General features: G+C 37.4%; 1 long non-coding RNA gene across 1 annotated transcript; it reads right to left on the reverse strand.

The window, feature by feature from the left end:
- Positions 1-228: 228 nt before the first annotated feature.
- On the reverse strand, positions 229-22,118 carry LOC103099719 (uncharacterized). The gene is made up of 3 exons (XR_467672.3): positions 21,966-22,118; positions 16,665-16,705; positions 229-515 (listed from the first exon to the last, which is right to left on the reverse strand). It is a non-coding gene; the product is annotated as an uncharacterized LOC103099719 (long non-coding RNA).
- Between the last annotated feature and the right edge of the window lie 2,948 nt (positions 22,119-25,066).

Raw genomic sequence — 25,066 nt, forward strand, 5'->3', positions numbered from 1 at the left:
TACTTTTTTCCACATTAATTTCTGACTATATTCGACAGGTTTCTCCAAATCATTAGAGATTCCCTTGTAATAAATATTTTAAAGAGCAATTCAGTAAAACCAGCCTAAATATTTATTGTGCCTAACAACATATACAACATCCCATCCTCCACCCACAGACACCCATCCTTTTTTTTTTTAAAGAATTTAGGATTGATACACATGTGTCATACCTACCACAATCCACTCTACTGGTCTTTGGCTTATCTACCCTTTGAATCTTTGAGGATTATGGTGTTCCAAGATTCACAACCGTACAGCATCATTAGAAGACCAATTTTATTAAAAGAATGAATTCTTTGTGTCAGAAAACAGCTTGGGATCACTAAACTACTCCGTAATTTCCAAAATACAGTCCAGCTTACTCTGGTTCTCTTTTTCCAATCTCTGTCCAGCTCATTGTCCATCTGCACTATATGTCTCCCATATGAGATGTACTAATTGAATGGACCAGCCTCCTGACTGCATGCCATAATCTGTATACAAGGGGAGAAGAGAACAAGCATTAATTAACTGCCTACAATGTGCCAGCACTTTCCAAATATTATTTCATTTGATACAACTCTGTGAGACAGTTACTATTATTGTTCTCATTTTACAGGTGAAGAAACTGAGGCAGAGAAAGATTTGCCCAGTGTTACACAGTTGGGAAGCATTTGAAGTAGAATTTGAACTGAGGATTTCCTGACTTCATGGGCAGTGCTTTATATCCAGTACACCACCTGTGCTGCTGTATTGAGAGATTGTAGTCACAGAAAGCAAAGAGTGTAATATGGTATTAATATGTTAATAATACCTTGAGAAACCTTTAGCATGGGAACTTTTTTTTCTAATGGAATTAAAGGAAATCTGGTCTTAGGAACAATAAAAATTTAGTCACCCTATCCAAATTCACCTAAAAAAGTTATTTTTTTATATTTGCCTTGTTTGTTTAAGACTTCTTCTCCTTTCCACAGCTCTGAAGGTATTTGATCTTCTCTTTCAATTTTTCAGTGGTATGACTATGAATGTTCAGGCTGTGTGCCCATTTTAAATTTATTGCAAAATATGGTATAAGATGTTGCTCTAAGTCTAATTTCTGCTTTCCAGTTTTCCTAATAGTTTTTATAAAACCAACAGTTCTTTTATAGGTAATTGGAAATTATTAGTAATTTACAAATTATACATTGGTTTTCTCTTTTTCCCCAGATGGTCTGAAGTATACTCCATATTTTTTCTATTTCTATATCCATTGAGCCTTACTCAAATGTTCTCCAACATCCTTCTCCCATCAGAGTCTTGAATTTCTTCCCATAAGTCTATATTCATACTATGTAATATTATTCCAATTACCATCTTTTATTTATCTCATTCCTTTTGAATAAGATACAATTTTACAGAGCTCTATTCCTGCCTTGAGTTCTAGCCAACTAAACCTCAGGAATAATTATGAGGTCAGATGTGTTTTCTTGCATTATGATCTGGAGATCAGGGGTCTAGAAACTTTCTTCTTTACCTACTCTTTGTGCTGTATTTGTGTAAGTAAACCTGAGGCTGAGTGAACAGATTTATTGCTATCTCTAAATTACTCCTGACCATGTCTTTTGGCATTCTTCTTGCTATATTGTACTTGTTCTCACCAGTTTTTCAGATCTATCATATATATTCTACCTCCTGCCAAGAGTCTCAAATTGCTATATTTTAAGTTGTATACCAGCAATCCAAATCTTATCCTAACATTCCATCTTTCCAGACAATTGTGCACTTCCCAAGCCAATCGTTCTTTTTCTCATTCCCCTACCTCCAATTAAGGATATAAATCCTACCTTCCTCCAAAGTAAAGAGTGTAATGTGGTATTAATACGTTACCTTGAGAAAACTTTACAATGAAAACTTTTTTCCTAATGAAATTAGGAACAACAGGAATTTAGTCATGCTACCAAAACTTCTCTATCTCTTTTTGAAAATAATTGTGTTGTTCGTTTAAGACGTCATCTCCTTATTTTCTGGGTTTCTTCTTCACATGAATCAATATAATTGGTTAGTTGCCATCAGGTTTGACAGTTCTGGTAAGGCTCTCCAACCTAGACACGTGCATACAAACTAGTAAGCTTCCAGGTGTTAGAAGAAGGTTTAGATTTCTACTTTGTCCCAGAGGGCATAATAAATATGATCAGTGACTAGGAGTCTTATAATCCTATGTTGGAGTCAGAGCTATGGACACAATATAAAGGAATATTCCTTATAATTAGAATTGTCCAAAGGCAAAATGGACTGCCCTCATATGTAGTGTGGTCCCTAGCCCTAGAGATTTTCATAAGAAAGTTGATTGACCACAACATTTGTTGAAGATATTATAGACCAGTGGTGTCAAACTAAAATACAACCAGGCACCACTAAGCTGTACACATCCTTGCAAACCACAAATTGACTTAGTGTTAGAATGTAACAGTAACTATATTTTTGTATATTTTTATTTATTTTATTAACTATTTCCTGATTACATTTTTAAATGGTTCAGACTATACTTGCGAGTGTTGTGAGCCACATGCTGGCCATATGTTTGACACTTCTGTTCGTGCTTTAGGTAGAGAAGGATTAAACTAGATGACCTCTAAGGTCTCTCTCTACTTGGAGATGCTTTGATTTCTGTGAATTCCTGGATCACATTCTATCCAGCATAAATTTCACACACTGCCTTTTATTGTTAATCATCGTTTAATATGTAGATCCTGTATTTTCAGTTGAAGAATTAACACCTTGAGAATTCCTTTTATTTTCTAGCATAATACTATGCCTACAATTTGCTGTCATTTATTCATTTTAATTGTGTGACCTCATTTGGGAGTTTTATTGGCAAAGATACTACAGGGGTTTGCCATTTCCTATTCCAGATCATTTTACACATGAGGAAATGGAGGTAGAGTTAAGTGACTTGCCCAGGGTCACACAGTAAGTATCTGAGGTCAGATGTAAACTCATGAAGTTGAGTCTTTCTGAATCTATCCCCAGTACTCTATCCATTGTGCCCCTTGGTCCTCCCATGTCTAGGACTAGTATTCCATAAAAATTGTTTGGTGATTTTGTAATTATAATGATGATGAAGTGACATGAGGCAGTTGCCATTAAACTTTCAATTATCTGAGCTAATATGGAGAGAATCTTTAAGAAAATAAATGAAAGCTGACACTTAAGTTATCTCACTGTTTCATTTATGGTCAAAGTTTTGATTCTTATGACAGGGAAAATGATTTTTGGAGATTGGGAATGGGGACAGTTAAATCATCTTGGTGTCCCCGTTCTCCTTAGCAGATGCCTGTTCCTCTGAGATGTTTATCCCCCATTTTGAGGGGCAGTCATACTCTTAATTGATTCTACAAAAATCTTATAGGGAAATATGGATTTCACAGGCACAATGTTAGAAAAGTCATAAATGGCCAATTCCCAAACCAATATTAACAGAAGTTTTGTGATGTGATAGCTGAGTTTAATTGTAATATATTAATGGTGTGGGTCAGGACAAATTATCTAGGACATGCCTAAACATTTTAATGAAGAGTTGATATTCCTTTTCCTATGATAGAGGTCCAACATCTGGGAAGTGTACTTTCCATAGACAAAATGTGGAGCCAAATGTTCTCTACAGAATATATGCAGAGCAACCATACTGAATAACTGAGCTACATAAGATATTATAAATGTAAACTATGTGGTTATATGATGGTGGGTAACAAATGAGTGTTCCTAATCCCTAATCCTAGTATTCTTAAATCCTAGTATATGGCAACATGATTGTTCCATGCTTGGCCCAGCCCCTTCCACATGTCTTTTTCCCATGTTACCAGATCAAAATTTTTATTCTTCTCTCTCTTCCCCTGGACAACTAGGTGGCACGCTGGATAGAGTTGGAGAACTGCACCTGAAGTCAGGAAGACTAGTTCAAATCCAGCCTCAGATACTTACTAGCTATGTGATCTTGGGCAAGTCTATTACCCCATTTGCCTCAGTTTCCTCATCTGTAAAAGGAAATGGCAAGCCTTCAGTATCTTTGCCAGGAAAACTCCAAATGGGGATGTGAAAAGTCAGACACAACTGAAAAATGACTGAACATCAACTTCTTCTCCAGGGAGTGTTGACTAATCTTAATTCTCACCTATGGAGGAGTAAGCATAGAAGTAGTAATGGTACTAGTAGCAATGGAGCTTTGCTTAAGTTTTGGTTTATTCATTGGTTCCTACTGGGGTAGGTAGAGAGGAAGAGAATATTCATTTATTAAACACCTACTATATACTTAGCACTGTGCCAAATATTTTATAATTATCTCATTTAATCCTCATAGTAACTCCATGATCCCTATTTTATATTTGAGAAACTGAGACCAATAAGTTAAACGACTTGCCCAGGGGCACATATCTAGCTGAATTTGAACTCTGGTCATCTGGACACATGTCTAATGTCCTACCACTGCACCACTTAGTAGTCCTCAAATACTCCCGTCTCTCAGTCTTCATTGCTTTACAATTTATCTGTTTGGCCCAGTTCTGGGTCACTGTGCTCTCCAAAACGGAATGTAACTGTAAATAAGGAAAACCTTCATGCTATTATTTAGATTTATATGTTTTTTGGTTTCACCAACTAACAGCACTTGAGAATTTTACTCGAATGGTAATAATAAGCACTTGGAGATCTTTGTAGGTCCTGAGGCCATTTGCTGGGGGACTTGCTTTGGTCTGCACAATTACTCTGTGACATCAGCCAATTCTTTGTCTTTTCCTTCATTTGTGAAATGTGATGCGATGATGCTGATAACCTGCCTGACAGATATATGAAGAGGGACCAAGGTTGTGAAGCATCCTGGCGATGTAAGGAAGATTTTGAATAGGAAAGGATAAAATAATCCTTTGGAGTTCTTTGATGATATGGTAGATAGTCTTGGTGACATAATTTGTAGGTCTCTATCTCTGTCTTACAAAAGAACTATCAGTCAGGGTTTTTTTTTTCCCTATTACAGGTATAGATATTTAACATGTGTTAGACACTGACCATGACCTAGATATAGAACAAGAAGACAGTTTGTCAGGATCAGAACACAGAAGCATTGTTCCCAGTAGCTGTCTGTGGGGAGCTTTCACTCAATTTGAAGAGGTTGTCTTGACAGACTCAGAATATACTCTAAGCAGGGGTTCTTGACCTTGAGTCTGTGAACTTGTTTCTTAAAAAATCTATTAAAACTATGTTTTAACGTAAATTGTTTCCTTTTTTAATCCTACATATTTAACTGTGTGGATTTAAAAACATTATGTAAGGGGAATTGGTCAGTACAATTCATCAGACTACCAAGGGAGTCTATGATACAAAAGTTAAGAACCTCTATCCTTTTAGGAAAGGTTTTCTTTTCTATTCATTCTTTTTTCTTTTTCTTTTTTTCAAACCCTTACAGTCTCTCTTAGAACCAATACTGTTTATTGGTTCCAAGGCAGAAAAGTGTTAAGGGTTAGGCAATGGGGGCAATAAATGACTTGCCCAGGGTCACACAGCTAGGAAGTATCTGAGGCCAGATCCCCAGGGCCTTCTATCCCTTGGCCTGCTTCTCAATCCAATGTGCCACCTAGCTGCCCCATTTTCTATTAATTTTAGAAAAATTCTATTTACTTCTAAATAATTCTTAGGGTTAAGTATGATCATGCATGAATGTATAAACATTCACACATGCATATATTTCACTGGCCTATTACAGCTGTGATTGTGATGATACTATATGTCAGGTAACTTAATGTGAATTTAAAAAAAATTAAAAAGCTGGTGTCCTTAAATTGAAAGGGCAAAATGTTCAAAAAATTTCTACAAAACTGTCTTAGACTTTATTACTTTTTTCTCCTGATAAATGTCCCCATATAGATATTATTTTAATATAATATTCCATAAAGTATCTATTAAGGGAGATAGACTGTTGAAAATTTTGACTAAGAACTCTGGAAATGTGAATTTAATAGATATTGAATCACTTGCTCAGTAGAAGGGCCGCTTTCTGATATTCGCTGAGAAAAGGCATGTACAGTATTTACACAGAAAAGGAGCTTATAGAATAAGGAGTGCTCACAGTATTTATTTGTTGCCAAAGGGGAAAAAAAAGGTCATGGTGTAAAACAGTGTCTGGAATTCTAGAAGTTTCTAATTAGGTTTTTGACTGTGGAATTTGCCTTTGCCTGGAGCCAAGAAGCCCAGCTGTTTTACAACAGGGTTTCTTGCCTCCTAGCAACTATTACAGACAATGTGTGGGTTAAACAGCAAGTATGGTTGTTAGAGGACAAGTTCCCTTGGTCTTCTAGAAAGATTCTATGAACGATCCCCTGGCGTTAGTAAGGCAGGCTGCCCACATGGTCTTCTTTTTATTTGTTTGGGGGAATTTTGACTTGGTTTTGGATTCCAGAGAGAGAGACACACACACACAGACAGATGGACAGAAAGAGACAGAGACAGATGAACTGAGACAGAAACAGAGATGGGGACGGAGAGATAGAAACAGTCAGAGAGACAAAGACTAGGAGTGGCAGTGATAGAGAGAGATGGCCACAAAGGGACGCAGAGATAGAAGTAGAGATATGCAGCTACAGAGAAAGATTGAGAGAGGGAAAAGAGGGAGGGGGTGGGGAATGAGAGAGAGAGAGAGAGACAGACAGACAGACAGACAGAGACAGACTGAGAGAATGAGAGAATGTTATCTTAAAGACTTGAAGCCTACAACTTCTAGTTGATGCTCTGATTAAAAATCACTAGTGTTCAGACTGAAAGGTTTGATGCAGTATTAAACTTGATGAATCATGGCAAATGTCGGTGTTTGTTAGCTTTTATATATCACATTAAAGCATTCATTAATAAAGTGTCACACAACATTGCTTTGAGTGGGTCCTAAAAGGTTAATGACTTGATATAGGCTGCTTGGTGTTCTTAAACCTTAGTGTCTGAGGGTGGTTTGTGGTGAACTTAACTCACTTTGAAATTGAAATACAAAGAATGACTTTCTTTTCCTTTCTTGCAATCCAGGAATTTCTTGGCTCTCCTCCCTTTTTCTCCCTCTGCCTCTGCCTCAGTTTCAGTCTCTTTCTTTATCTCTTCCTCCCCCCTCCTTCCCTCTCTCTCTCTTCCTCTTCCTCTCCCTCTTTGTCCTTCCTTCCTTCCTTCCTTCCTTCCTTCCTTCCTTCCTTCCTTCCTTCCTTCCTTCCTTCCTTCCTTCCTTCCTTCCTTCCTTCCTTCCTTCCTTCCTTCCTTCCTTCCTTCCTTCCTTCCTTCCTCCCTCCCTCCCTCCCTCCCTCCCTCCTTCTCTCCTTTCTTTTCTTTCTTTCTTTCTTTCTTTCTTTCTTTCTTTCTTTCTTTCTTTCTTTCTTTCTTTCTTTCTTTCTTTCTTTCTTTCTTTCTTTCTTTCTTTCTTTCTTTCTTTCTTTCTTTCTTTCTTTCTTTCTTTCTTTCTTTCTTTCTTTCTTTCTTTCTTTCTTTCTTTCTTTCTTTCTTTCTTTCTTTCTTTCTTTCTCCCCTCCCTCTCTCTCTCTTCCTCCCTCTTTTTCTCTCCCTCCTTCTCTCTGTCTTTCTCCATCTCTCTCTGCCTTCCTTTTTCTCTCTCACACACACCTTATCTCTCTTTGTCTCTCTCTCTCTGCCTTTTCTATCTCACACATATATTGTCTCTCTGTCACTCTGTCTTTCTGTCTCTGACTCTGTCTCTCTCACACAGTCTCTCCCTCTTTCTTCCTTTTCTCTCTCCCTCTTCCTCTCTTTCTCTCCCTTTTTCTTTCCTTTTCTTCCTTCTCTCTCCTTCCCCTTCTCTTTTTCTCTTTCTTCTTTCCCTTATATATCCCCCAACTTCTTGCTTGTTAACATTTAAAAGGCTTTGAAAAAATAATCTCAGAAGAGCAACTGTATATCAAAGCTTCAGATTCTCTTCCTTGGTTAGTCTTATAGTGACTTTATTGTGCAACAAGAAAATTACTTAATTAAAAAATCACCCATTTTGAAATGGAGCTTCTGTATCTATTTGAAAGCTATACAAAGTGTCCCAAAAGTCTCAGTGTGGTTTTAAGCTATTAAAACTGAATAGAGAGGGGCAGCTGGGTGGCTCAGTAGATTGAGAGTTAGGCCCAGAGACAGGAGGTCTTGGGTTCAAACCTGGCCTCAGACACTTCCTAGCTGCATGACCTAGCTGCATAAGTGAGTCACTTAACCTCCATTGCCTACCCTTTACCACTCTTCTGCCTTAGAATCAATGTCCAGAATTGATTCTAAAACAGAAGGTAAGGGTTTAAAAAAATTAATAGGGATATTAAAATCCACCTACTTAAGCTATTAGAACTTAAAACACCACTAAGAATTTTGGAATGATGCAGTTGGACTTTGGAGACACTTTATAATGGAATGGTAAGGTTCCCTCCCTACTCTTGAAAATTTCACTCAGCAGCTGCTAACGAACTAAATAATTAATTAATTTATTTGATTATAATTTAATTATTACTTAAATTTAATTATTTAAATTAATTAATTTAAATTAAATTAATTAAAAATAATCTGTACAATGACATACTGATATCCTATACCTGGTAAACAGTCAATATAAGTATCTGTGACTGATTAAATATCTATGACATTGCTCCTGTAAAGATGTTATGGTTCTTCCTTGCTCTGTGCTTCTCTGACTGAGATGACTGGGGAGTAATTTTGTCTTTGGATTATTTACATAGTGAAGGCTGTGTTTTAAATAGCAATTTAAGGTTTACAAAGTGTTTCACATATTTAAGCCTCACCTGGGAGGTAGCTTCTGTGGATATTATTATCCCAATTGTACAGAGGGGGAAATATAATTGAACCCTAAACCCACACAAATTGAACTTATGCTTTTCATGCTCCCCTCCAAAAAAAAATCAACCAAGTTGGAGTTATGTGTCTACTTAAATAAAAGTAAAATCTGTCCCTTTCTTTACTGCTGGACGGAGACTCTATAGGCAGGTTTCATGAAATCTAAATCCCTTTTCAAAAGAAAACAAAATATCATGACAAAATCACATGTGAAGATAATTTTTAGAGAAAAAAAAGATTTGTCTTATGCCTTGGTTCTAGTCGGTTAGTAAAACAAATGACTCAACCTGGTTTTGTGTGGGAGACAAATCCAAGCATTTCTATGAAGTTATGAGGCTAACCTGAAGTAACTTAACCATTTCCTGAACAAATCAAAAATTGTTCTATTGGACTACAATGGTTCCTGTGTGAGCCATTGTAGAAAGAAAAGAATGAAAGCACCTATAAAAGAAGTCACCCAGGGTTATATTGACTGCATTTGGTTCTAGGTACAGACAACTCTGTATCTGTTTATTATTCTCAGAAGATCGCCTCCTGTTCTTTTGGAATTCATAAAAGATAAACTCTTTTTGGGTAGTTTTATACCACCAGAGCCTCTGGGCCATGGATGGGCAGTTGAGAGAAGAGAGCCTAAAATGCCAAAAGAGAATGGGAATAAGTTGCAGAATAAGACAAGACTAAATTAATTTAATAACTTAATAATATTATATATTTATAACATTTTCATCTGGGGAGAGTTCACCACCACTGCAAAAAGTCTAGTAAGATAGAAGGAAGGAGAAGTGAAGAAAATTATTTTTATTTCTGTCAGAAAAAAGTAATAAAAAATTAATATCAAAATGTTTTCTTTTGACTAAGTATAACTGTGTAGAGATGATCATCCCCACTTCCTCCCCCTCTTGTAACATCCTGGATTTTCCTGTCTTGGTCTATATGTCATGGTCACTACGTTTCTTGATACAGTTGGGGCAACGTTCCCAGTTTCCAAAGGAGAATTTAATTAGAAGCTGTTTTAAAAAAACAAGCATGAAGGCATTTTATTTATGTTCCCTTTCCATCTGCCGTATCAGTGAGAAATATTTCTTGTAAGTCCCCAGTACAACACATTCAGGAGAATGAAGCATCCACACCAGATAGAATCTTTCCAAGTGCAATTTCCAAAACAAAGACAGTTCCCTACTTGAAGGCAGTCAGCTAGACCAGATTGTCTCTCAAAGACTTTTAGCTCTTTTATCCTATGGTGGTCTAACATAGATGAAATAAGAAAAGAATGCTGTTCCAGGAATTCTTTTCCCCTCCCCATCTCAGACCAGATGGGAGCCAATCAATGAATCAGCTGACAAGTATTTAGTCATTGCCAACTACGAATCAGGCGGCGCTGTGGTAGGTGCTGGAAATACAAGTTCAAAGAATGAAGTGTTCCCTGCTCACAATGAGCGTACATTCTAATGGGGAAGACAACAAGGCCACCTAAAAATATACACAGCACAAATATGAAGAGAAGACACTGTGAGTCCAGGAAGGTCACTAGTTGGGGGTATGAGACTTGATGCAGAAAGAAGATGGTGCCTCAGCTGCAGCGTGTAGGGATTCCACGAGGCAGAGATAAAGGAGGGTGCATGCTCTAGGCATGGGTGGTAGACTATGTGAATGCATGGAGAAGGGCAATGGAGTATTGTGAGGTCACTTTGGCTGCTGCTCCAGAGTGACTGAGTCAGAGCAATATTCAGGGAGGCTGCAAAGATAGGTAGGACTCTAAAACTCAACGGTGTTACTGATATTAAAGTCACAGGATTTAGGTGAATAGGGAAGTCACACTAGCAACCTAGTTGATCAAAGGATGGAGTTGTACCCTTCCCTCCTTCCCCCCTCCCAATGCCAATGTCCTATTCTTCTTTACTGCTGCTAACACTGCAGGAAACCTCATTCTGGCTCATAAACGTATTTCAAAAGGATCTAACCTAAAATCATTGACTGGGGTGGCCATGAAGAAGAAAGATTTCTCTAGAAAAGGGAAACAACTGGGTGATTGCTATAGGGGAGTAAGACCCCAGTACTTCCCTATCCTGTTAAACAGAGGAGCCACAGGGAAGAGGAGACACCCTGCCAGAATAAGACCAGCAGTAAAAGCTCTTTAGAGGGGTGGAGAGTTTGAATATGAAGTAGCAGCCAGTTCCTCATACGTTTCCTTCACTAGCCAAAACCAGACCTTGGATCTAGGCTCCTTGCTCCTTTCCACCAAAGCTTTGCTTTACTAAGTCCTGATAAGAACACTATTTAGAAAACTGCCAGACTTCAGGACTAGAGACAGGAGATCTCGGGTTCAAATGTTACCTCAAACATAGCAGTATTACCCAGGGCAAGTCACTTATTCCCCATTGCCTTAGCCCTTACCATTCTTCTGCTTAGAACCAATGCACAGTATTCATTTTAAGAAGGTGAGATTTTGGGATGCAGCCAAAGCAGTAATCAGAGGTAAATTCATATCCCTGAGTGCATATATTAACAAACTAGGGAGAGCAGAGAATTGGAAATGCAAATAAAAAAACTCGAAAGCGATCAAATTAAAAACCCCCAGCAGAAAACCAAACTTGAAATCCTAAAAATTAAGGGAGAAATTAATAAAATCAAAAGTGATAGAACTATTGATTTAATAAATAAGACTAGAAGCTGGTACTTTGAAAAAACAAACAAAATAGACAAAGTACTGGTCAATCTAATTTAAAAAAGGAAGGAAGAAAAGCAAATTAATAGCATCAAAGATGAAAAGGGGGACATCACCTTCGATGAAGAGGAAATTAAGGCAATCATTAAAAATTACTTTGCCCAATTATATGGCAATAAATACAGCAATTTAGGTGATATGGATGAATATGTAAAAAAAATACAAACTGCCTAGACTAACAGAAGAAGAAATAGAATTCTTAAATAATCCCATATCAGAAAATGAAATCCAACAAGCCATCAAAGAACTTCCTAAGAAAAAATCCCCAGGGCCTGATGGATTCGCCAGTGAATTCTATCAAACATTCAGAGAACAGTTAATCCCAATACTATACAAACTATTTGAAATAATAAGCAAAGAGGGAATTCTACCAAACTCCTTTTATGACACAAACATGGTACTGATTCCAAAACCAGGCAGGTCAAAAACAGAGAAAGAAAACTATAGACCAATATCCCTAATGAATATAGATGCAAAAATCTTAAATAGGATACTAGCAAAAAGACTCCAGCAAGTGATCAGAAGGATCATCCACCATGATCAAGTAGGATTTATCCCAGGGATGCAGGGCTGGTTCAATATTAGGAAAACCATCCACATAATTGACCACATCAACAAGCAAACCAACAAGAACCACATGATTATCTCAATAGATGCAGAAAAAGCCTTTGATAAAATACAACACCCATTCCTATTAAAAACACTAGAAAGCATAGGAATAGAAGGGTCATTCCTAAAAATAATAAACAGTATATATCTAAAACCATCAGCTAATATCATCTGCAATGGGGATAAACTAGATGCATTAAGATAAGATCAGGAGTGAAACAAGGATGCCCATTATCACCTCTACTATTTGACATTGTACTAGAAACACTAGCAGTAGCAATTAGAGAAGAAAAAGAAATTGAAGGCATCAAAATAGGCAAGGAGGAGACCAAGTTATCACTCTTTGCAGATGACATGATGGTCTACTTAAAGAATCCTAGAGATTCAACCAAAAAGCTAATTGAAATAATCAACAACTTTAGCAAAGTTGCAGGATACAAAATAAACCCACATAAGTCATCAGCTTTTCTATATATCTCCAACACAGCTCAGCAGCAAAAACTAGAAAGAGAAATCCCATTCAAAATCACCTTAGACAAAATAAAATACTTAGGAATCTATCTCCCGAGACAAACACAGGAACTATATGAACACAACTACAAAACACTCTCCACACAACTAAAACTAGACTTGAGCAATTGGAAAATTAACTGCTCATGGATAGGACGAGCCAATATAATAAAAATGACCATCCTACCCAAACTTATTTATCTATTTAGTGCCATACCCATTGAACTACCAAAATACTTCTTTACTGATTTAGAAAAAGCCATAACAAAATCCATCTGGAATAACAAAAGATCAAGGATATCCAGGGAAATAATGGAAAAAAAAACCACATATGATGGGGGCCTTGCAGCTCCAGACCTTAAACTATATTACAAAGCAGCAGTCATCAAAACAATTTGGTACTGGCTAAGAGACAGAAAGGAAGATCAGTGGAATAGACTAGGGGAAAGCGACCTCAGCAAGACAGTATACGATAAACCCAAAGATCCCAGCTTTTGGGACAAAAATCCACTATTCAATAAAAACTGCTGGGAAAACTGGAAGACAGTGTGGGAGAGATTAGGCTTGGATCAACACCTCACACCCTACACCAAGATAAATTCAAAACGGGTGAATGACTTAAACATAAAGAAGGAAACCATAAGTAAATTGGGTAAACACAGAATAGTATACATGTCAGACCTCTGGGAGGGGAAAGGCTTTAAAACCAAGCAAGATATAGAAAGAATCACAAAATGTAAAATAAATAATTTTGACTACATCAAACTAAAAAGCTTTTGTACAAACAAAACCAATATAACTAAAATCAGAAGGGAAACAACAAATTGGGAAAAAATCTTCATAGAAACCTCTGACAAAGGTTTAATTACTCATATTTATAAAGAGCTAAATCAATTGTACACAAAATCAAGCCATTCTCCAATTGATAAATGGGCAAGGGAAATGGATAGGCAGTTCTCAGATAAAGAAATCAAAACTATTAACAAGCACATGAAGAAGTGTTCTACATCTCTTATAATCAGAGAGATGCAAATCAAAACAACTCTGAGGTATCACCTCACACCTAGCAGATTGGCTAACATAACAGCAAAGGAAAGTAATGAATGCTGGAGGGGATGTGGCAAAATAGGGACATTAATTCATTGCTGGTGGAGTTGTGAACTGATCCAACCATTCTGGAGGGCAATTTGGAACTATGCCCAAAGGGTGACAAAAGAATATCTACCATTTGATCCAGCCATAGCACTGCTGGGTCTGTACCCCAAAGAGATAATGGACAAAAAGACTTGTACAAAAATATTCATAGCTGCGCTCTTTGTTTTGGCCAAAAATTGGAAAACGAGGGGATGCCCATCAATTGGGGAATGGCTGAGCAAATTGTGGTATATGTTGGTGATGGAATACTATTGTGCTAAAAGGAATAATAAAGTGGAGGAATTCCATGGAGACTGAACAACCTCCAGGAAGTGATGCAGAGTGAAAGGAGCAGAACCAGGAGAACATTTTACAGAGACTAATACAATGTGGTATAATTGAATGTAATGGACTTCTCCATTAGGGGCGGTGTAATGTCCCTGAACAATCTGCAGGGATCTAGGAGAAAAAACACTATTCATAAGCAGAGGATAAACTGTGGGAGTAGAAACACCGAGCGTGGTTGAGGGGACATGACAGAGGAGAGACTCTAAATGAACACTCTAATGCAAATACTAACAACATGGCAATGGGTTTGAATCAAGACATATGTGATACCCAGTGGAATCACGCGTCGGCTACTGGGGGTGGGGGGGTAGGAAAAGAAAATGATCTTTGTCTTTAATGAATAATGCTTGGAAACGATCAAATAAAATATTATAAAATTAAAAAAAAAAGAAGGTGAGAATTAAAAACATCTACCAGAATTAATTGATTTGGGAGAAGATATTCCATTCCCTCCAGGGTTCCAGCAGGTTGCCTAATTCCATTCAGGACCTCAGTAGGTTTGCTCTGTATCCAATCTCTAACTTCATTATATAAGTAACTTTTCTCAAAAAGGAGATCTCAAGCAAGTCAAAAATGCCAAAAGTGGAAACAGTGGCAAATTACAGAATAGTTTAAACTAAATTTATTTTAATAACTTTACAATATTATATATTTATTATAACATTATCTGGGCAGAGGTTGTTTTTTCATAGCCCAAAGTCTGTTAAAGTAGGAGGAAGGAGAATTTCTGAAAATTATTTCACTGCTGTCTGAAAAAGTTGATGAACATTCAAATTCAAAATGTTTTCTTTTAGTTATGTTTCACTGTCTGGAGATGACCAACCCTAACTTCCTCCCCACCCTTTAAGCATTCTGGATTCTCCTGTCTTGGTGTATCTTGCTTGTCTATTTTCTCGTGAGCTTCATATTTTCTTGTAGTAGGCTTTTGATGTTCCAAAGCTTCCTGGGTTAAGAAGTATCATTATTGTCTATTCAGAATATAAGCTTTTTTTAGATTTTTTTTAAAAGGAGAGTTTCATTATTAGGGTGTGTGAATCAAAATATAATTAGTATCTTTGAAGGACAAAGATCGATAATAACTATTCTGCGATTGGAATCCACAGACCATTCCTGGAGGAAAGACAATAGAGTCTATCATCTGCTTAATCATATCTCTAAGGTACTTCCAAGTAAATTATGTAGAGTGAGGCTTATCATCTGCAGCTGCTTAGTAGGAATGCATGTAATGTGCACAACCCAGTTTTGAAGATAATGGATTTATGCCTTGCAGGAAGCCAAATGTCTGATAACTTGGACCAGAATCTGTTTAGTATCATGTAGCTATTTCCCCCTTCTCTCAGCATTTCAGGTCCCATCCCAAAGAGGAATATTACCCAGTTGTAGACTTGACATCAGGTTGTATGGAGTATGCAGCTGGGTCAGGGCTTGACCTTGAAGGAGAAACTGCATCTTGGGGTATTCCTTTTATACTTCAAGCTGGACTGTGTTCAGCTTTTGACTTTTCTGGTGCCAGCAAACACAATGCTTTCAATGTGAGCTGCTTTCTTATGTGTGCTTATTTCTGAACTGCATTAGTCAAGAATGAGCATGGCTCCCTTTATTCCAAAGATTCTTAACCATTTTTGTGTTATGGATGAACCTCTTTGGCAATCTGGTGAAGATTATACACCCCTTTTCAAAATAATGTTCTTAAGTCCATAAAACAGAATCCATCAAATTAAAAGGAAATTGATCATACTGAAATATAGGTATCCTTTCCACATCCTGGGGGTTAAGGGCTCCATAAAATTTTTTTGGCCCTTCCTCCATACCATAGAAGAAGTCTGAATTTTTTCTTTTTCTCTTTCGGGGTGTTTACAGTAAAATAAATTGTTTATATTGATGTTACTAAAAGATGGAATATATTGATATCATATAATACTATACATATATTTTATGCATTTCTGAGTTTCTAAACTTCTATATTATCTGTTGGCTTTAAAAGTGTGTCACTTGTGGTTTCCACAAAACTCCCAACAAATTCCCCTTTAATTTCTTATTCCAAACTATGCTATATCAAAACCTTGAGAAAGCCATGATTTAGAAGAGATATCTGCACGTTTAACAAAATACTTAAAACACAAATCCATACACTTCAGGTTAAGAATCCTGTCTACTCTATAAGTGAAATAATCAAATTAAAACATTCCAAAAGGGGGTCAATGCTCTGATTTTCATGCTTTACTTTTTAAAATCAAATAGTGATTTCATTTTAACAAGACCACTCAACTACTCAATATATTCCTATAAATTTAACATTGACCATTCATTTAATAAACATGACATACTTATTGGTTGGGAATTTCTGTGCCAGGTACCAGAGGGACAGAAAATTTAAAAATTAAATAAGAAATACTTCCTTCATCTGTACTTTCAATAAGCTGATTTCTAAAATACTGTTTTATTTTATTTATAAGTTGTATTATAATCTTATTACCTGTGTGACCCTGGACAAGTCACTAAACCAGTTTGCCTCATCTGTAAAAAGAATTGGAAAAGGAAATGGTAAAATGGTTCCAGGATCTTTGCCAAGAAAACCCAAAATGGGGTCAGAAAGAGTTGGAAATAACTGAGAAGCGATTAAACAACAACAAAGTCTTTATGTGTATATATTAATATAGATATATGTGCCAAGATAGCAATATCTGGCAGTTTACAAAAATCTCAAGGACTTATAGTCTTTCCCAATTTGGAAAGAAGGGAAACTATTGAAGATCAGTCTTCAGGTAGGAGGGTGGAGTTTTGCCAAGTTTCGAGACTCTTAAGGAGAAAACTCAGAGAATAGAAGGAGAAAGGAGGATGGTTGTCCCATGACAGCAGCCTTAACCATGGCAGCAGCCAGTGTCTGGAACATCTGTAGTTTCCTTCCTTAAGACCAGTGGAGGTGACCTCTACTTAAATGGACCAGCTGTGAGGTGTGTGACTGTTCGGTTTTATTGTAGGTGTTTGCTCTAGGAGCAGATGCCCAGGGAGAAACAAACCAATCAGGAGGAATAGAGGGTGCCTTTCCTCTCTCTCTCTCTCCTTCCTTATTTCTGCTTAATTGTACTTAAAAAAAATCTATTAAGAATATAATTGCCGGATTTAATTTTCTTTCTTCTAAATAAATGTGGTTGATCCTGTCTTCATGGTGCCTGAACTCTGTATGTTTGTGGCATGAGGGCATAATGGAAGCAATCGAGGAGAAAAGGACCTTTCCTAATAAAGGGCTGGGAACTCAACTCTCAGTCTATTGCTAAGACAATTCTACTCTTCAGTTGGGGACAAGCTTTTTACTATTATACCTCTAAATGTAGCTAAGGGCAGCTAGGCACAATGCCTGTAGTCATCTTTCTGAGTTTAAATCTGGCCTCAGACACTTACTAGCTCTGTGACCCTGGGCAAGTCACTTACCCCTGTTTGCCCCAGTTTCTCATCTGTAAAATGAACTGGAGGAGGTAATGGCAAACTAGTCCAGTATCTTTGCCAAGAGAACCCCAAATGGGTCATGAAGAGTTGCACCTGACTGACATGAGTGAACAAACAAGTAGCTAAAGGGAGAACCAGCTGGAGCTGGACCTGGAATCAGGAAGATCTGCGTTCAAATCTAATCATACACACTAGTTATGTGACCCTCAGCAAGTCACAAACTCTGCCTTTATCAGTTTCCTCATCTTATAAAACAGAGATAATAATAGCACCTACTTTACCTAGTTATCAAGAGATAAAATGAGATAATATTTGTCAAGTGCTTTACAAATCTTAAAGCACTATAGAAATGTTATTTTATTATTGTAGTAGTAGTAGTAGTACACAATTAATATAATGTGTACAGATTTATACTTCTGCCTTATAGACCTGTGCTGATGTTATACCAGTCATTTCCCCTTAACTCCTCCCCAGCTCATTGAACTCTCCCTTCCTTGTAACAGTGAAAAATATTTAAGGAGAGCAGATCCAACAATTACATCTGTCATGTGTCATATTCAACATCCACAGTGCCCTGAACCCTTCAGCTTCTCTGCTGACAAGAGAAGGGTCCATTATTTCTTTATCAGTTATCTAGGATTAAATTATTCATTTAGATCCATTAAACTGATTTTTGCCTTGTTTTTATTTACATTTGTGTTATCATTGTCTATATTGTTTTCTTGGTTCTTGATTCTGTATCACTTTTATGGAAAAGTCTTACTAGATTTTCTTAAATTTCTCATATTAATTTTGTATTTTCTTTTTATCTTAATTAATATTAAATTCCTCATTAATTTTGTATTTTCTTTTTATCTTAATCGATTAATATTAAATTCCTAAGGTGAATTTTAAAGTTTTCTTTTCTTTCTTTCTTTTTTTTAAAATTTTTTTTTTTAAACCCTTACCTTCCGTCTTGGAGCCATTGGCTCCAAGGCAGAAGAGTGGTAAGGGCTAGGCAATGGGGGTCAAGTGACTTGCCCAGGGTCACACAGCTAGGAAGTGGCTGAGGCTGGATTTGAACCTAGGCCTGGTTCTCAATCCACTGAGCTACCCAGCTGCCCCCAAAATTTTCTTTTCTTATGGCACAATAAGATGCCTTTACATCCATATGTCACAGTTTATTGGGATATCCTCCTATGGATAGACAGCCATTTTGTTTCCAGTTTTCTCCTATCATGGAGTGTTGCTATTTAGCTTTGTTACATGTTTCTTTCTGTCATTTACCTCTCTGGAATCTGTACCCAGCAAAGGGATTGCTTGAAATTCATTTTCAAGATTGGGCTTTTGAAATTCAAGTTTTTTAGATAACTACATTGAGTAAAACGTACTTTATAAGTTTTCCTTATGAATTTAAGGTTTATTATCATTATCTCTCAATAATCCCTCTGAGTGAGGTTTAAAGTAAAAAAAAGAGCTACTATGTTTGGATGGTGTATTTTGTTGTTGACGTTCTTTCCCAAGTTTTATGTTCATACTAGCTCAGTCCCTCTTCTGTAGAAGTTCACCCAAAGGAGACTTGGAATACATGATCACATAATATTCTTTCTGAGCAAAATGCTGAGACCTGGCATGTGTGTTCCTATGGTGAAAAAGCTCTCATTGGCTTCTTTTCTCTTTTCAGTTTAGTAACTCCCTTTTGTTCCTTCTTCTGAACTCTCCTCATACCCCAAACTTTTAAACATAATAAAGCAAAACCACAATCAAATTCTGACCATCACCTGACTCTTCATTTACTTAAGGAAAGATATAAACTTCGGATGACTATTTTCATTTTGGAGGAAATATATTGTTTTTTGACATATACTTAGCAGGTAAATCTTATTTGTCCAAACTCCCTTTACTCCTACTTAACTCATGATCTGCATTTGGGTTTCACAAATAATAGTAGAAATATACTCTGGAAATAGTAAAATTGGCAAATGTTAGTGACAAGAACACACTTCTTTAGAATCTATAGAAGACCTCCTCATGTGGAACTTCTTTCTACTAAGACAGATCACAGCTCATCTTAGTAGATAAAGCCTATGCCTAAAATGTAGAAGCTGAGTGATTAGCAAGGGTCCAACAGTGAGCAAGTGCCCAAGATGAGATTTGAACCCAGGTCTTCCTACTCTTGGGCAAGTACTCTATTCATTATAACATGCCATCTTGCTATACATGCCAGTGATTTAAAAACAAATTATTGGATCATCAAGTTCTAGAATGGAAAGGGACATTGGTGATCTTAAGCCCACCTACCTCACTTTGCAGAAAAGAAACTAAGGTGAATCGAAATGAAATGACTTATTCATTGCTCCATGATTATTAAATGGCAGAATTTATTTCCAGATCTGGATTCACTGTTCTCTCCACTACCCTAAAATCCCTATCCTAATAATGTGCAAAGAAAACTGGCACATAGAAATTTATTATTTTTTTGTTCTTTACTTAAAATCAAGTTGATGTGAGAAAACGTGCAAGGTGGGAATGATATGTAGGTATACCATACTCCAGGGGACATCATGAATCAGTTCCAAAAATAGCTAGCATTTATATACTGCTTTAAGGTTTGCAAAATGCTTTACATATATTATTTTGTTGGCTCCTTTCAAAAACCTTTATGAGATAAATGCTATTATCATTTCCATTTCACAACTGAGAAAACTGAGGTTTAGAATGATTAAGAGAGGCTAAGTTAACCAGGTTCACATAGCTAACGAGTTTCTAAAGCAGGCTTTGACTCAGGTCTTTCTGATTCTAAATCCATTGCTCTATCACTAACCTCAAGGAGATTAGTTGAAATTAATTGTTTGGGGGCACAATTACTTCCATGAGAACAATGTTATATATGGGATGCCAAGGAGACTGATCTGGGGCCCTTGTACTCCCTAAAATTGCCATTTGACAGTTTGATTTGTGTCTTGGATAATATGCTGAATAAAATTCAAAGATTTAGTGGGAAGGAATCTTAGAGATTCCAAATGATTCATTTTATAGCTAAGGAAACTTAGACCCAATGTGATTAAAGTGACTCAATTCTCAGTTTATTATTAAGAGTTTTACTTTCTAATTGGGGGTGATACACATAGAATGTAGCAGAGCTGGAATTCAAACCCAGATCCTCTGAAAGTCATTGCTCTTCTTCATCACTCTTATATAATGAGACTTTCAGACAGTCCTTAGGAGTTGGGAGCATCCCTAAACCCATATTTTACCCAAAGTTTAAGATGTGTAATCACTATTAGTATTTATTAGAGATTTATGGGATCTCTGGAACTTCATGGTGTTATGGAGTACCATATTTGGAGTCAAAGCACTTGGCCTTGAACCTTAGATTTGCAACACAGAGTGCCTTTCTGAGCCTCAGTTTCCTTAGCTGTAAAACCAGTATTGATCCTATGATCTTAGAAGGAAGCAGATTCCTTTTCGACTCCTCTTCCTCCTCCTCCTTTAGTCACTGGGAACATCCCTTACTCATTAAATAAGCTGAAATGTGTTCTACCTGTAGGACATAATGATTGAATATTTGTTGGTATTTGCCTGATTTCCTAGTGATGGAAAAGGCCAATTTATACCTCTAGAGTTAACCCTGCTGGTCAGATAATGATAACCTCCTTTCTCTCTAAAGACAGCGATAATGAATTAGCTTCCCAGTTTTGGAGGGCAACCCTATTTTCTCTCTAAATCTCTTTTCACATTTCAGATTCTTAAAAGGCAGAACCCAGAGTGCCAGCTGCTCCTCAGACTAAATATATTGCAAAATGCACCTTAATCCTCATTTTAAACGTGATTGCTCCTCCAAACCTTTTGCCTCTCACCAGCTAAGACTGATGGCGGCACCATTTGCTTGTGAGGTAGGCCCATGCCCAGAGAGGAGTGACACAAGGCTTTTGTTCTTCCTCCCGCCCCCACCCCTAGACCTATATAATTTATTTATAGCTGAAGCTCTATCCTTAACTTGCTATTATCTTGTCCTTCAGGCACCCTGTTCTTGTGTGTTGTGGCTCCAAGAGATCAGAAGCTGATAACCCTCTCTGGCAGCCAGTAGTAGGTTAGGGAGTTTAGTAGCTGCCATCTTAACTGGAGCTTCCCAGTCTTTCTATTACATTTTTGGTCATGTTATGCTTGATTAAATTAGTATACTCCAAACTGGTAAACATGTAAATAACAGATGCTGTCGATGCAAAAAACCACATTACTTCTCTGCCAGTTACCATTCGAAGACTTACAATAAACAGAATTTTGGTCCTCCTATCCTTCTCTACTTTGCTAAATCTGATTTTTGTTTGTGACCAGCAGGACCACTGACCTTTGCCCCTTTGAATGATCTGCCATCTCCTAGAAAGTTCATGAAAAGGTCACCGAGACTGGCTGACTTCCTCTGTGTGTGCATGGCCGTGTCTTTGCTATTGATCTGGTAAAAGCCCTTGCCTTGTCCATTCAGAGTAACGGTTTGCTTTATTTCTTAATGGAACCCTGGACCGCTACAACGGTGTCTAGAGCCTCGAACTGGAATTCACACCTGGGTAAGCACAGAAAGTGAACCTCGCATGCTTTGGGTGGGCCAGTCTTTATTTACCTTGGAAGGCTTTCCCAGTTTAGACTCTCAACAAAGCAAAATGATACCTCCGCCCACTGGTCACAAGTTCAAGAAGCAAAGAGATCAAAATGCGTAAAAACACCAGTGAATTGTTCCTATGAGTTCCTTTATGTCAAATTCCTTTTGGAGCCATGCTTGAGTTTTCCCTTTAGATCATCTTGGCAGGATCTAGGAACCAAAATAAAAATGATTTCGGGTATATTCTGGAGGTGATTCCTGCCTTTGATGCTGCCTATCACCGTAAAAGGGGTTATGAATCTCGCCAAGTCCACTCTGCTGACACCCTGAACAGGGCAGCCCCTGGTTTTCCAATCAGATTGCAGCAACTGGTGCAGTTGGAGGGTTTTAAATCTCTACTTCGAAGCTGGCTATTTACAAACAACTAAGAGAGTTCTGAAATGGTGAAAAATGCACTGGAGTCATATGGAGAATGATTGTATGTGGGGTATATAACAATACTTTTCCAGACGGTAAGCTCTACGTATATTCCTATCTTGCGCTATCCATCTTGCAGATATACGGCCCTGGAAGTTCTCTGCTTTTAGGCTTGTAGCCCTGAAAAGGAAAGATCTCGAGCTTTGTCACTGCCCGTATATCACAGCAGCTGTGCCCTTTGATTACACTGGGGCTCCACCAGTCATTAATAACCCGAGGTGCTTTTTGTCTGGCGGAAGCATCTTGGTACAATCCTCGCCTAATACCTAGGCTTTGGTGCGCTCCGAAAGGTAAATTAAAGGAGGACTGTGTTTATTTTAGAGTTACACTCATTGTATAAATAGAGATAACCTTTTCTCACCAAGCTAAGAATCTGCTAAACTTCATTTCTTTTTTCTTCTCATCTTGACCCTTTTCATATTTTGCATTGACACCAGGGCACCATTGTGACTGAATCATGGAGGGCAGCTAGGAGACTCACTGGATTGAGAACCAGGGCTAGAGATGGCAGATCCTGGGTTCAAATATGAGGGCACCTAGCTTTGTGACCCTGGGCAAGTCACTTGACCCCCATTGTCTCGCCCTTACTGTTCTTCTGTCTTGGAACCAATGCACAGTGTTGATTCTAAAACAAAAGGAAAGGGTTAAAAAATAGATTGAATCATGGTGGGGTAAATAATATAAACACAAAGCAGTTTGAATTTAGTTTTACCATTATTATAATCATTTGACTATCCATGAGTTAACAATTTAAAAATTCAAATGAAGAATTTAGTTGTACAAATTAAATATCTAGCTGCATCTTTGGGATCAGAAGATTTAGAGCTAGAACGACCATTATGCCATCTAGTCCACCTGACTGTTGTTTTATTTCTTTTTAATAACTACCATTAAATAGTGCTTTAAGGTTTCCAAAGCACTCTGCATATATTATTTCATTTGATCCTCACACAACAGTCCTGTGAGTTAGGTACTATTATTATAGACATTTTATAGATAAAGAAACTGAAGTTGCGATAGATTAAGTGCCTAGTCCACAGTCATCAGAGCTAGCAAGTTTCTGAGGTGGAATTTAAACTCAAAGCTTTTACTCACTATGACTCCTAGCTGCATTTGTTGTTGTAGGTCAATTGTTTTTTAGTTGTCTTCTACCCTTTGCAATCCTCTTTGGAGTTTTAACAAAGATTCCAGACTGGTTTGGCATTTCCTTCTCTAGCTCATTTTACAGGAAACTAAGGCAAATAGGGTTAAGTGACTTGCTTAATCACACAACTAGGAAGTATCTGAGGCCAAATTTGGACTCAGGAAGATGAGTCTTCCTGACTCCAGACCTGGCACTCTATCTATACCACCTAGCTGCAGTATAGATGAGGAAACTGGGATAGAGGAGAAGTGACTTGCCCAACTCACACAATAAGTTACGAAAACTGAGATTTGAATTCAGGTCTTCTGACTCCAAATCTGGTGCATTTTCTACAATACTACTTCACCTCTAAATGTATGCAAAATATCTTGTAATGGACTATGTAAATTGCAATTGTTATTATTTTTAAAGTTCTACAGTGATGTCTCAGTATGATATAGAGATAGGTCTGGGGGTTAAAGACTACACCAACAAAATACAAACTCAAACAAATTCTACCATGCAGAAAAGGATTGTTCTATCTGGTCAATGTCAATTTGGGTGTCATTGCATGGCCCTTGATTGGGTTACCCTTAGCCTTGTAGGGTCAGAAATTAAATTTCATCAGCTTGTCCATGGGGGTGATTAAATACTGGTGAGTTGAGTCAAGCTAATCAAACTCATAAGAGACTGGCTAGTAAATCAGAAAAATAAATTTTTAATTAATTATAGACATTTTCTCAGACACCAAAACCAGATGATCATTGAACTTGTTCACTATCTTCTTGATATGAAAGTTGCTTGTCATACAGACATCTTTCTACATCTTTCTAGTAAGCTCCTGCTCTATAATCAATAAATTTCCTTTTCGTTTTAGACCTCTTTCTCTTATACTCCTTCCATCTTCTGGCTCTTACTGAGACACGGCTCCCTTATTCTATTACTGTATCCTGACTCCCCCTTCTCTCATATGTGGCACTCACTGGTCCTGAGGTGGAGTCAGAACACTTGTTTCCTATGACCATTACTTAACTCTTCCTTACCACAATCACTCAGCTATGACTCATTCTCTGAGATTCACTCTATTCATATTTGTCACTCCGGTTTCAGATCTCATCATTCAACTGAAACTGCCCTCTCCAAAGTATCCTATGATCACTCTCTCTTTTTAATATATCAATATCGTTTGATTCTTATATTACCATAATATTTCCTGGTACTTCTACTTCATCCCCTTACATGGAGCCGTCCC

This window comes from Monodelphis domestica, chromosome 4, assembly GCF_027887165.1.
Source record: "Monodelphis domestica isolate mMonDom1 chromosome 4, mMonDom1.pri, whole genome shotgun sequence".
Lineage (NCBI taxonomy): Eukaryota > Metazoa > Chordata > Mammalia > Didelphimorphia > Didelphidae > Monodelphis > Monodelphis domestica.